The sequence below is a fragment of the Lemur catta genome, chromosome 17, assembly GCF_020740605.2.
Source record: "Lemur catta isolate mLemCat1 chromosome 17, mLemCat1.pri, whole genome shotgun sequence".
NCBI classification, from domain to species: Eukaryota; Metazoa; Chordata; class Mammalia; order Primates; family Lemuridae; genus Lemur; species Lemur catta.
Window position 1 is genome coordinate 39,710,238 of NC_059144.1, and position 11,031 is coordinate 39,721,268.

The window sequence follows — 11,031 nt, forward strand, 5'->3', positions numbered from 1 at the left end:
GCAAATTTTCCCTCTTGTCTTATTGGCTAGAGGGCATTACATGACAATGCCCAAGCCAACCACTGGCAAGTGGTCTGGGCCACCAGGATTTCCTCATACCCATCATGATTCATTCAGGGGAGGGCTTGGACAGGCACCCATCTCCCTGGAGGCACATGGCCACTAGGAGGAAGGTCAGAATTCTAATTTTAAAGGGAGAATGGTTTTTTAGTAGACATACAGTAGTGTCTGCTATATATCCTGCCACTTGTTATATGTATTTGTATATATGTTATAGCAGTCAATCACAAGTAACAGAAAACCAAAAAGAAAAAAAATTAGGGACAAATTTATTGGCTTGGACAGCTCAAAAGTTTAGAGTCCTCTGGCTTCAGGCATGGCTGGATCCAGGCAACAATGTCATCAGTACCTGGTCTCTCTTTTCATCTCTTGTCTCTGCTTTCCTGAGTGCTGGTTTTAGTTTCAGGCAGAAGCTTACCATGTGGTAGCCCCAGAAACTGTAAGCTTACTCCCTACCAATTTAGCAACTCCAGAGGAATAAGTATCTCATAGGCAGCTGTTACAATAAAAGTTTAAGAACTGAGGATCAAAGACTTGGCTTGGATCACAACCCCATTCTTGAACCAATCACTATACCCAGGAGGGATGGAAAGTTCTGACTGGCCAAACTAAATCTTGTAACCACCTCCAGAAACAGAAAATGAGGTCATCTCTATATCAAAACAGATTAAGAATGTGGGAAAAAAACCCAGAATTCTACCAAATTGGACTTTCTGAGTGATGGATGTCCCAGTCCCAGCATGCTTTGCACCAAGACAGCAGAATTCTAAAGTTCCTTGGATTTTCTTTGGCTCCTTTCTTTCTTTCTTTCCTTTTTTGTTTGAGACAAAGTCTTGCTCTGTTGCCTGGGCTAGAGTGCAGTGGCATCAGCCTAGCTCACGGCAACCTCCAACTCCTGGGCTCAAGCGATCCTCCTGCCTCAGCCTCCCAAGCAGCTGGGACTACAGGCATGCGCCACCATGCCTGGCTAATTTTTTTCTATCTTTAGTAGAGATGGGGCCTCACTCTTGCTCAGGCTGATCTCGAACTCCTGACCTCAAGCAATCCTCTTGCCTCAGCCTCCCAGAGTGCTAGGATTATAGGCGTGGGCACTGCACCCAGCCTGGCTCCTTCATTGATTCCTGTGTGGTTGATACTTGTTTTCTGCACTTAGTCCATTAGCCAGTGCTTCTCAAACATTAATGTGCCTATGAGTCATCTGTGAGGACCTTTTTAAAATGCAGATTCTCATTCAGCAGGTCTGAAAGTCTACATTTCCATGGACCACGCTTTGAGTAGCAAGAGGTCAGAGTGCTTCCTGGATAGTATCTCAGCCCTCTGGAGGAAACCATGATCCAGTTAGGAAGAAAAACAGATCCTAAAAACTTTCCTTTTTAAAGAAATTTAAATAAAAGTTTGAGTCAATTTGAAGAACAAATGTTAACCAATAAAAATAATATATAAACTAATTAATTAATAAAATGATTATAATTTTATTAATAACCATTAATATAAATGATAAGGTAGTTTGTGGCTATGGCAAAAATCCCAAAGGTGCTATGTGAGTGACTGAAATTTGGGGAACTCTGGTAGAACCAGGCTGCCTTCTGGACTTTACTTGGCTGAACCAAGCTGGAAAAAATTTCCATTGCGTGGAAACTAGTGTTAGAGGAATCTCTCAAAGGGCAGACATCTGCTGCTGCTTTCAGGTGGGGCTTCAAAATCCAGTCTTTATTCATGGCCCCTTTAAGCCTGTATTTTTCAAATATATTTCAAAGGCCCTCATTTTGGGGAGAGGAGGCATTGTGTCATTGTGTATTCTAACTGCCAGCTGCAAAAACCAAGTGGCCAGAGCATCTGGCTTTTGAAGTCTTGCAAAACAGACTTGTAAAAGTTGGCAGCCCGGCCAGGACCTCAGAGTGGCACCCAGAACCCAAGGTCTTGAAAGATTCCAGCTTGTTTATTTACAGAAAGTTTGGCTTTGTTGACCAGGCTAATTTAAACCCTACCCAGTGTGGAAAGATGGCTTGTGTATATGTGAATGTTTCTGTTTCTTCTTCTTTTATCTCATACAATTACAAACACATAATCCCATGGGTCTGTGGCTTATGTCACCTTGGAGTTATTTTTGATTTACCCCTGGAGCATCAAATGTTCATTTCAGAAGGGTTTGACAGGGCATAGAGTGCTGACTGACCCCAGAGGGCAAGTTCAAGCATGGTTTTGGGCTACCCTTATCTGTACCAACCCCTTCAAAAAAGAAAAACCAAAAAAACTAAAAAGAACTCACACATGTCTCTTTTGCATCAATCAGTGAAAAGTGAAAACTGATAAAGAAAAAAAAAATCCACGTTTTTGATTACTTAAGAACACCGATATTCCATAACATGATTGCTAAATTTTATAAAAAATGACATGCTGCCAGATCTGAATAATGAGTTCATATTTTTTTTAATTGTCCTTATTCTATCTTCTGTGTCTGGAGATGAAGGATAAGGGAAACCCATACTAAACTTGCTCTGACCAAATGAAAGTTTGGTAGGGTTTCTTTCTGTCTTCCTCCCTTTCTTCCTTGCTTCTTTTCTTTTTTTCTCAACTTTATTAAATACTTCCTGTGGTACTATGCTATCTTGTTGGGGATATAATGGAAACCAGAACAGAAATAATCTCAACTCAGATGGAACTCAATTTCTGAGCAGGAGTAACAAACTCAAATGCACAACAGAAATCTGAGAAGCAATGAATAGAGCTGGTGTATGTAAGAAAAGTAGTGATCTTCACTCAGCCTCAGTGTCTGGGGGACATCAGGGAATAGTGGGGACTGAGGTAAACTGGAGAGCCCATGCCTCTTTCCAGGTCCTCATTTCGGCCATACAGGAAAGTAGACCCTGTTTTTCCATACTTCATATACATATTTCAAAAGAAGCCAGAAATTGGTAGAAATTCAGACTCTTATGTGAAACATACCAATATTCAAATACTGACAACACATCCAGATTTCTTAAAAAGCATGTATGGGCCAAATAGAACATATCTACATTCCAGATTTGACTGTCTAAAAGAGTACTTTTCAAACATTTTTGACCTTGACTCACAGTAAGAAATACATTTTGCATCTTGGCAGTATACACACATGTACACACACTACTGAAATGTGAGTTTCCAGAAATAATACATTATATGTGTGTTACAGTATTTTCTATTCTAGTCTATTCTGAACTGGAGAGATTAAATTGCTTTCAAGACCCATTAGTGGGTCACTGCATGAAGTATGGAAAACTGGGTCAAAACATGAATAGAATTTTGTTCTCAACACTGGCTACACATAAGAGTCAATAAAATGAGGGACTTGAAAAAAATACTGATGCCTGGGTCTTACCCCGATCAATTCAATCTTGCCATCTGGGCATGTGTCCAGACACTGGAAGGTTTTCAAAGCTCCCAGGTGATTCTTATGTACAGCAAGTACTGGGAACCCTTTTGGCCCGTACTATATTGATGGTCAGCAGCAATCATAGACCTGAATCCTAACCCAGGTCTGGTATTTTCTAGCTGTGTGTGCTTATGCAATTTGCTTAGCTGGAGGCTCCTCCTCTCCAGCTGCAAAATGGGGATGATAAATAGTGCTTCCTCAACTTGCTGAGTTTCTCAAGGATTAAATGAGATAGGATATCTAAATAGTTTTGCTCTGCCAGTGCCCTGGCTCATGTTTGTATCCCAGCATTTTGGGAGGCTGAGGCAGGAGGATCAATTGAGGCCAGGAGTTTGAAACCAGCCTGAGCAACATAGTGAGATCGTCTACAAAAAAAAAAAAAGAAAAGAAAAGAAAAGAAAGAAAGAAAGAGAAAGGAAAGAAAGAAAGGAAGGAAGGAAGGAAGGAAGGAAGGAAGGAAGGAAGGAAGGAAGGAAGGAAAGAAGGAAAGAAAGAAAGAAAGAAAGAAAGAAAGAAAGAAAGAAAGAAAGAAAGAAAGAAAGAAAAGAAGGAAAGAAGGAAAGAAGGAAGGAAAGAAGGAAAGAAGGAAAGAAGGAAAGAAGGAAAGAAGGAAAGAAGGAAAGAAAAGAAAGAAAGAAAGAAAGAAAGAAAGAAAGAAAGAAAGAAAGAAAGAAAGAAAGAAAGAAAGAAAGAAAGAAAGAAAGAAAGAAAGAAAGAAGGAAGGAAAGAAAGAAAAGCAGAAAAATCAGCCAGGTGTTGGGGCATGCACTCTGGGAGGCTGAGGTGGGAGGATCACTTGAGGTCAGGAATTTGAGACCAGCCTGAGCAAGAGCAAGACACCCTCCCCAACCCCCACTCTCCCCCCCTTGCACCGACCCACCAAAACTACAAAAAATTAACCAGGTATGGTGGTGCACACTGGTAGTCCCAGCTACTCGGGAGGCTGAGGCAGGAGGGTGCTTGAGCTCATCCTGAGGCAGGAGGACGTTTGAGGTTGCGGTGAACTATGATGACGCCACTGCACTGTAGCCCGGTAACAGAGGGAGACCCTGTCTCAATAAATCATACATGGTTTTGCTTTGTATTATACTATACTATATATAGCAAATAATAAATAGGACTTATTGTTATACATGGAGAAGACAAACATACACAAATGAGTTATCCAGGGCCACAGTCAGGCCTTTTATTTAAGGACAACAGCTCCTGTTTGCTGTTTCTACCTGCTGGTGCTGGCTGCACAGGGAAGGGTTAGGGCTTTGCTGGTACCACTGGAGTTAGTAGGAAAGATCTGGCAGAGCTCTGAGCTCATGTACATGTGGCAGGTAAAGGATTCTTGTCAAAATTATAATAACAGTAGTAATGCTAGTAACACTGGCTGGGAACAGTGGCTCACACCTGTAACCCTAGCACTTTGGAAGGACAAGATGGGAGGATTGCTTGAGCCCAGGAGTTTGAAGCCAGCCTGGGCAACATAGCAAGACCCTGCCTCTATGAAAAAGTTATAAAATGGCAACACATATAGGGTGATTAACTGTTCTAGCTTTCCTAGGACTGAGGGGTTTTCCAGAATGTGAGATTTATATAAGTAAGGGTTCAACTCATCCCAATTGACCGTGACTTTCCTAATTTTAGTACTGTAAACCTGGAAAGTCCTGGACAAACCAGAAGGAGTTGATCATCCTACTTATATGATACTTACCATTTGCCAGGCATGAAGCCAGTGGTCAGGTTCTGCTAACAACTCACTGCCATTTTTTAATTGAAAAAACTTTTGAGATAATTTCAGATTCACATGCAGTCGTAAGAAATAGTATAGAGAGATCGCTCGAACATTTTGCCAATTTCCCCCCAATGATAACATTATGCAAAATTACAATATAATATCACATTCAGGATGTAGATACAACCCACCAGTCTTATTCAGATTTGCCACTTTAGTTGTACTCATGTCTGTATTACGTTCTCTTTTTCTTCTTTTTAGAAACAGGGTCTCAGTGTGTCACTTAGGCTGGAGTGCCAAGGTGCAATGGCGCAATCGTAGCTCACTGCAGCTTCCAACTCCTGGGCTCAAGTGATCCTCCCATCTCAGTCTCCCAAGTAGCTGGGACTATAGGAGCACGCCACCATGCTCAGCTAATTTTTTTATATTGTTTTTTGTAGGGACTAGCCCCTGCCAGTCTTGAACTCCTGGCCTCAAGAAATCCTCCTACCTCTGTCTCTGAAAGTGCTGGGATTACTGATGTGAGCTACTGCATCCAGCCCCATTCTATAAATTTTGTCTCCTGTGGTTTGTGTATCTATCACCACGGTCCAGATACTAAACAGTTTCAACACCACAGGAATCCCTCATTTTGCCCTTGTGTAACCACCCACACCCTTGTCTCTCCTATAGGATGCACCCCTGATTCTCATCCCAAACTCCTGGCAACCACTAATCAGTCCTCCAGCACTGTGACAGGCCCAGGCAGGAGGACTGTAACAGGGAGAATGGCCTGAAAAAGGGTAAATATGTTTTCTGTCTCTTCAAAACCCCTTCACCCTTTTTGAGAACTAAAACCTACATCCCTGCCTCAGGCTAGTGGTCAGGAGGGGCAGGAGAGTGTCCTTTGTCCTTTGTGCCCTATGAGATGGCTCAGGGGAATTGCCCAGTCAGAGGCCACAAGATTGCCAAAAATGGGATTATGGGATTAATCAAAACCTTTAAGCTCTGCACTTCTGCTCAGAGGCAGGACTTTGGTACTTTAAGATGGGACTCTGCCAACCTCTTCATTTGCTGGCAAAGTATTAATAATAAACTTTTCTTTCCTTCTCCTCAACCACTTGTCCTTATTCTTCTGATGTGGCCTCAGGGACAAGGGCCAAGCTTTCTGTAACAGGATCACTTGAGCCTAGGAGTTTGAGACCAGCCTGGGCAATATAGTGACACCCTGTCTATAAAAAAACAAAAAAATTTATACAATCGGAACCATACAGTTTGTAAAGTTTTACTGGAGCTGGGCTTGGTGGCAAGAGCCTGTAGTGCCAGCAAATGAGAAGGTTGGTAGACTCCCATCTGCTTGGGAGATTGAGGCAGGAGGATCACTTGAGCCCAAGAGTATGAGGCTGCAGTGAGCTATGATTGCACCACTACACTCTAGCCTGGGCGACAGAGTAAGACCATGCCTCAAAAAAAAAATTTTTTTTTAAATAAAAACTAAAGTTTTATTGGAATATAGCCATGCCCATTTATTTATGTTTTGCCTATGGCTGATTCCCAGAATTGAAAAGTCTCACTACAGACCATATGGCCCACAGCCCATAATATTTACTACTTGGCCCTTTACAGAAAAACTTTACCAACCCCTGTTCTAAGCACTTCACATATTAATCTACTTAATTTTTACAACATTCCTATGTGATTGTTATCCTCATTTTGCAAAGGGAGAAACTGAGGCACAGAGAAATTAAGTGATTTGCTCAAGGTCACAAAGCCCAGGTGGGTTTTCAACTCAGCAACATGACTCCAGGGGCTGTCTCCTAACCAATTCTCCCACTCAAAAGAGAGTCCCACTTCCCAGTTAATGCAGGACAGGGGACTCAAAACAGAGATAAGCACAGGGACAGAAGGCAGCTGAGCCACAGGGCTTCTCTCTGGGGGCCAGGAGGGATAATAGCATTTAACCGTGGCCATTTGCTTTCTTATGAGAATAATGCTTGGAACAGAGCATACATTTCTCATTAATTTGAATTTAACAATTTAATATAGGGCTTCTTAAATTCTTCCAGGATTTAAGGAAGGCTCAGGACCCAAGGCCTGGTCCCCTGGTTTCCACGGCTACATTTGCAACTGGAAAATCAGCACAGTCATTGTTGCCTTTGCTTATCTCCCAGGGGTTTTCAGATAAGCAGGGACCTGGTCCTAGAGGAACCTCCCTAGGCCAGTGGGAGGCTAACTGGTGGCTTTTAAAGGACACACTTTCCTTTCCTTATGTTACATGGGAGGACATTATGACCAGTTGAGAGGATTTGGGTCTCCTTTTAGGGTGACCAACTATCAGGATTTTGCTGGGATTGAGGGGGGTTTCTGGGATGCAGGACTTGCAGTGCTAAAACTAGTAAAGTCCCAGGCAAACCAGGATGAGTTAGTCACCCTAGTCCAACTAGTCCCTAGCCCACATTTAGAGGGAGAGGGTGGATTTCAAAAAACAAAGATTAAAATAGCATTATTTCTATGTTTTCAGATGCTTTTGGTTTGTTCTTTTTTTCTTAAACAATTTGAGAGCTCCATGCAAATAGATTGGCTCTTCACCTGGAAGTAACCCAGCAAGTATACCCCAGGACCAAGGGCACTCTCCTACCTGGCCAAATACAGCCATCATGCTCAGGAAAGCTATAATTAGCATAAAACTGTTTTATAATACACCCCACCCCTGCTCAAAATTTCCCAATTGTCTCAATTAAGTTCTGTATAGTTGCTTTTTAAAAAAATTCAGCTGAGTGTGATGGCTCATGCCTGTAGTCCCAGCTACTTGGGAAGCTGAAGTAGGAAGATCACGTGAGCCCAGGAATTTGAGACCAGCCTGGGCAATATAGCAAGACCCCCAGCTCAAAAAAAAAAAAATTCAGGTGCAAGGATCATCTATTGCATTTAATTGTCATGTTTCCTCTGTGTCTCTTTAATCTAGATATAGACTAGTTCCCTTGCCTTTCTTTGTCTTTCAAGACAATGATTTTTTATGACCCTGAATTTGGATTTGTCTGATTATTCCCACAGGTTTAGTTGCAGGTTGAAAATTTTTGGTAGAATACTAAAAAGGTGATGTTGTGTGTGTCCTTCTCCAAGAATGATTTTTAAATTTATAACAGCTGACAGTCCAGCTTCTTAGAGGGGGAAAATATTGAAATACTGAAGGGTGAGGTACCTTGCCCAAGGTCATACGTGCCTCTGAGTTGGTGACTCCAGACTCTAATCCTGGTCTTCCTGTCTCTCTGTACCTATACGGTTCTTCTGCCTTCTGTGTTCTTAGAAATGAAGTTCTCTTTTTTCCCTATAGCTTGCTGGTTTTGGTCAGAACTCTGCTAAAAAAAACAAAAGCTTCTTTCTTTCCTTATTATTTCTGCACACAACTCAGTTCTCTCCAATAAGGCCTGGACTACCATTGTTTGCTTCAAACTTCCTTGCATCCAATCCTTCCTCTTTTCAAGATAAGGCTTGTTTTTTCCCAGGGCTCTGGGGAACCACACCTACAAGAGGCTGTTCCAGGCAAGCCTAGCATTGTTTTCCTTTCTCTGATAAGGTTCTAGTGTGGAGAACACTCCCTTTGTCTCTTACCTGTCTCCACAGCACTCTGGGTTTTACTTCTATTTTAGTTTAGTTTTTTAGTATGGTCATTGCTATTAAGGTGCTAATTAATTATCTTTGTATCCTGCCCTTTTTTTGTTAGAGACATAGCTCACTGCAACCTCTAACTCCTGGGCTCAAGGGATCCTCTTGCTTCAGTCTCCCCAGTAGCTGGGACTTCAGGTACGCACCACCACGCCCAGCTAATTTTTCTATTTTTGGTAGACACTGGGTTTCGCTCTTGCTCAGGCTGGTCTCAAACTCCTGACCTCAAGCAATCCTCCCGCCCCAGCCTCCCAGAGTGCTAGGATTACAAGCATGAGCAAAGGCGCCTGTTGTGCCTTGTGCCCTGTTGTGCATTTTTAGTAGCTAGTTAGCTGACCATCCCTAGAATTAGGGCTGAAACCAAAGCTTGTAAAGCTTGAACACAGCATCAGAATCACCTGGAGGGCTTGTTAAAACACTAATTGCTGGGCCCCACCTCCAGAATTTCTGATTCAGTAGCTCTGGGGAGGGACTGAGAATTTGTATTTCTAACCTGTTCCGGACAGCACTTACAGAATCCCTGGCTTACACCGGCATTTATATAATGTCAAACTAACTATATTAGTTTTAAAGCAAATGACAGACATTATAGCACCCACAAAACCTAACAACCCCTACTTCTGGGGCCTCAAATCTTTACTTGCCCTTGTTCTCCAAGTCTAACCTGTCTTGGAGTTTTTTCTGTTCTAGCTGCGATATATACGCTGAATCCGTCCTTTTCTCCCACACCATCCTAGTCCAAGCCCACAGCCACTTCCTTTCTGGTGTCCTCTCCCAGTCCCCCCCAGCACTAGTCATTGGAGTCATCTTTGAAAAATACAAGTCAGATCATGTCACTGTGTTAAAAACACGTCGACTGGCTATTGCTATTAGAATAAACGGCAAACTTCTTTTATGACCAGCAAGAATCTGCATGCCCAGCCCCTGCCTCCCTGTCTGGCCTTATCACTTGTTTCTGGAGCTTTGCTCATCATGCTCCAGTACACCGGAGTCTTCCTCGGGCACTTGGATTTGGCTGGATTGTCTCCCGCTCCCTCCTGTGCTTGACAAAAGGCTACCTTCTCTCTCCGCTGACCTAAAGACTGAATGAAGCAACGTCCACGACGTGCTGTTAGATGAAGAGAGTAAGGTGGGAAGTGTGTATTGCATGTATGTTACCATTTAAGTAAAAAAAGGAGACTGCATATCCCTTTGCTTGTACCAGATTAGAATACCTGGGGAAGGGTCCACCAGAAACGGGCAGCCCTGTTTTCCTCTAGGGAGCGAAGCTGGATGTCCGGGCAAGAACGAAAGCAAGATTTCTACCCGAAACCTTTTATACCTTTTGAATTTTGAACCACATTAATGTACTGTATTGCCTCGTCTAAGTAAATAAAAAAGTAGGGGCCGGGCTCGAGGGCGGGGCCTGTGGCCTCTGCAGCTCGCACCTTGATCCCTCCCCCCCGCAAAAAGTAAATACAATCAAGTTTAACTAACTAAATAAGTAGTTCTATGGTTATTCTGCAGCCTATCATAATAAGTTGTGGTTTTTTTGTAGCACTGATTACAATTTGCAATTATCTAGCTTTTGCATATGTGATACTTTTATTTTCTGTCTCCACAGCCCAGAGCAGAGGGTGGTGTTCTCTGTGTCTCACGATTATAGTCCTAGGAGTTAGCAGAGTGCCTGGTAAGTGGTAGTAACTCAATAAATAAATATACATGTATTTTAAGTGACAGGTTCTCAGACTGTTGCTTGGGCTACAGAGCAGTGGCGTCATCATAGCTCACTGCAACCTCAAACTCCTGGGCTCAAGCGATCCTCCCATCTTAGCCTCCAAAAGTGCTGGGATTACAGAAATGAGTCACTGTACGCAGCCCCAATTTTTTTTTTTTAATATGAAACTCTTCACTACTTTGCATGTCATCCTTTGAAGAGGCCATGCTAATCTTCTCCGTATCATTCCAATTTTTAGTATATGTGCTGCCAAAGCAAGCATTAAATATTTGTTGAATGAATGAGTTCAAGACCAGCCCGGGCAATATCTCTTTTATTGAGATATGCTTCACATACCATATAATTCACCCATAAAAAGTGTACAGTTCTGGTTTTTAGCATATTCACAGAGTTGTACCATTACCACAGTCAATTTTACAATATTTTCATCACCCCCCAAAAAAATCCTGTACCCAGGAGCGGTTACTCCCCAAC

General features: G+C 42.5%; 1 non-coding gene across 1 annotated transcript; it reads right to left on the reverse strand.

Moving 5' to 3' along the window:
- Positions 1-10,712: 10,712 nt before the first annotated feature.
- Positions 10,713-10,815, reverse strand: LOC123622925. The gene has a single exon (XR_006729667.1). It is a non-coding gene; the product is annotated as a U6 spliceosomal RNA (small nuclear RNA).
- Between the last annotated feature and the right edge of the window lie 216 nt (positions 10,816-11,031).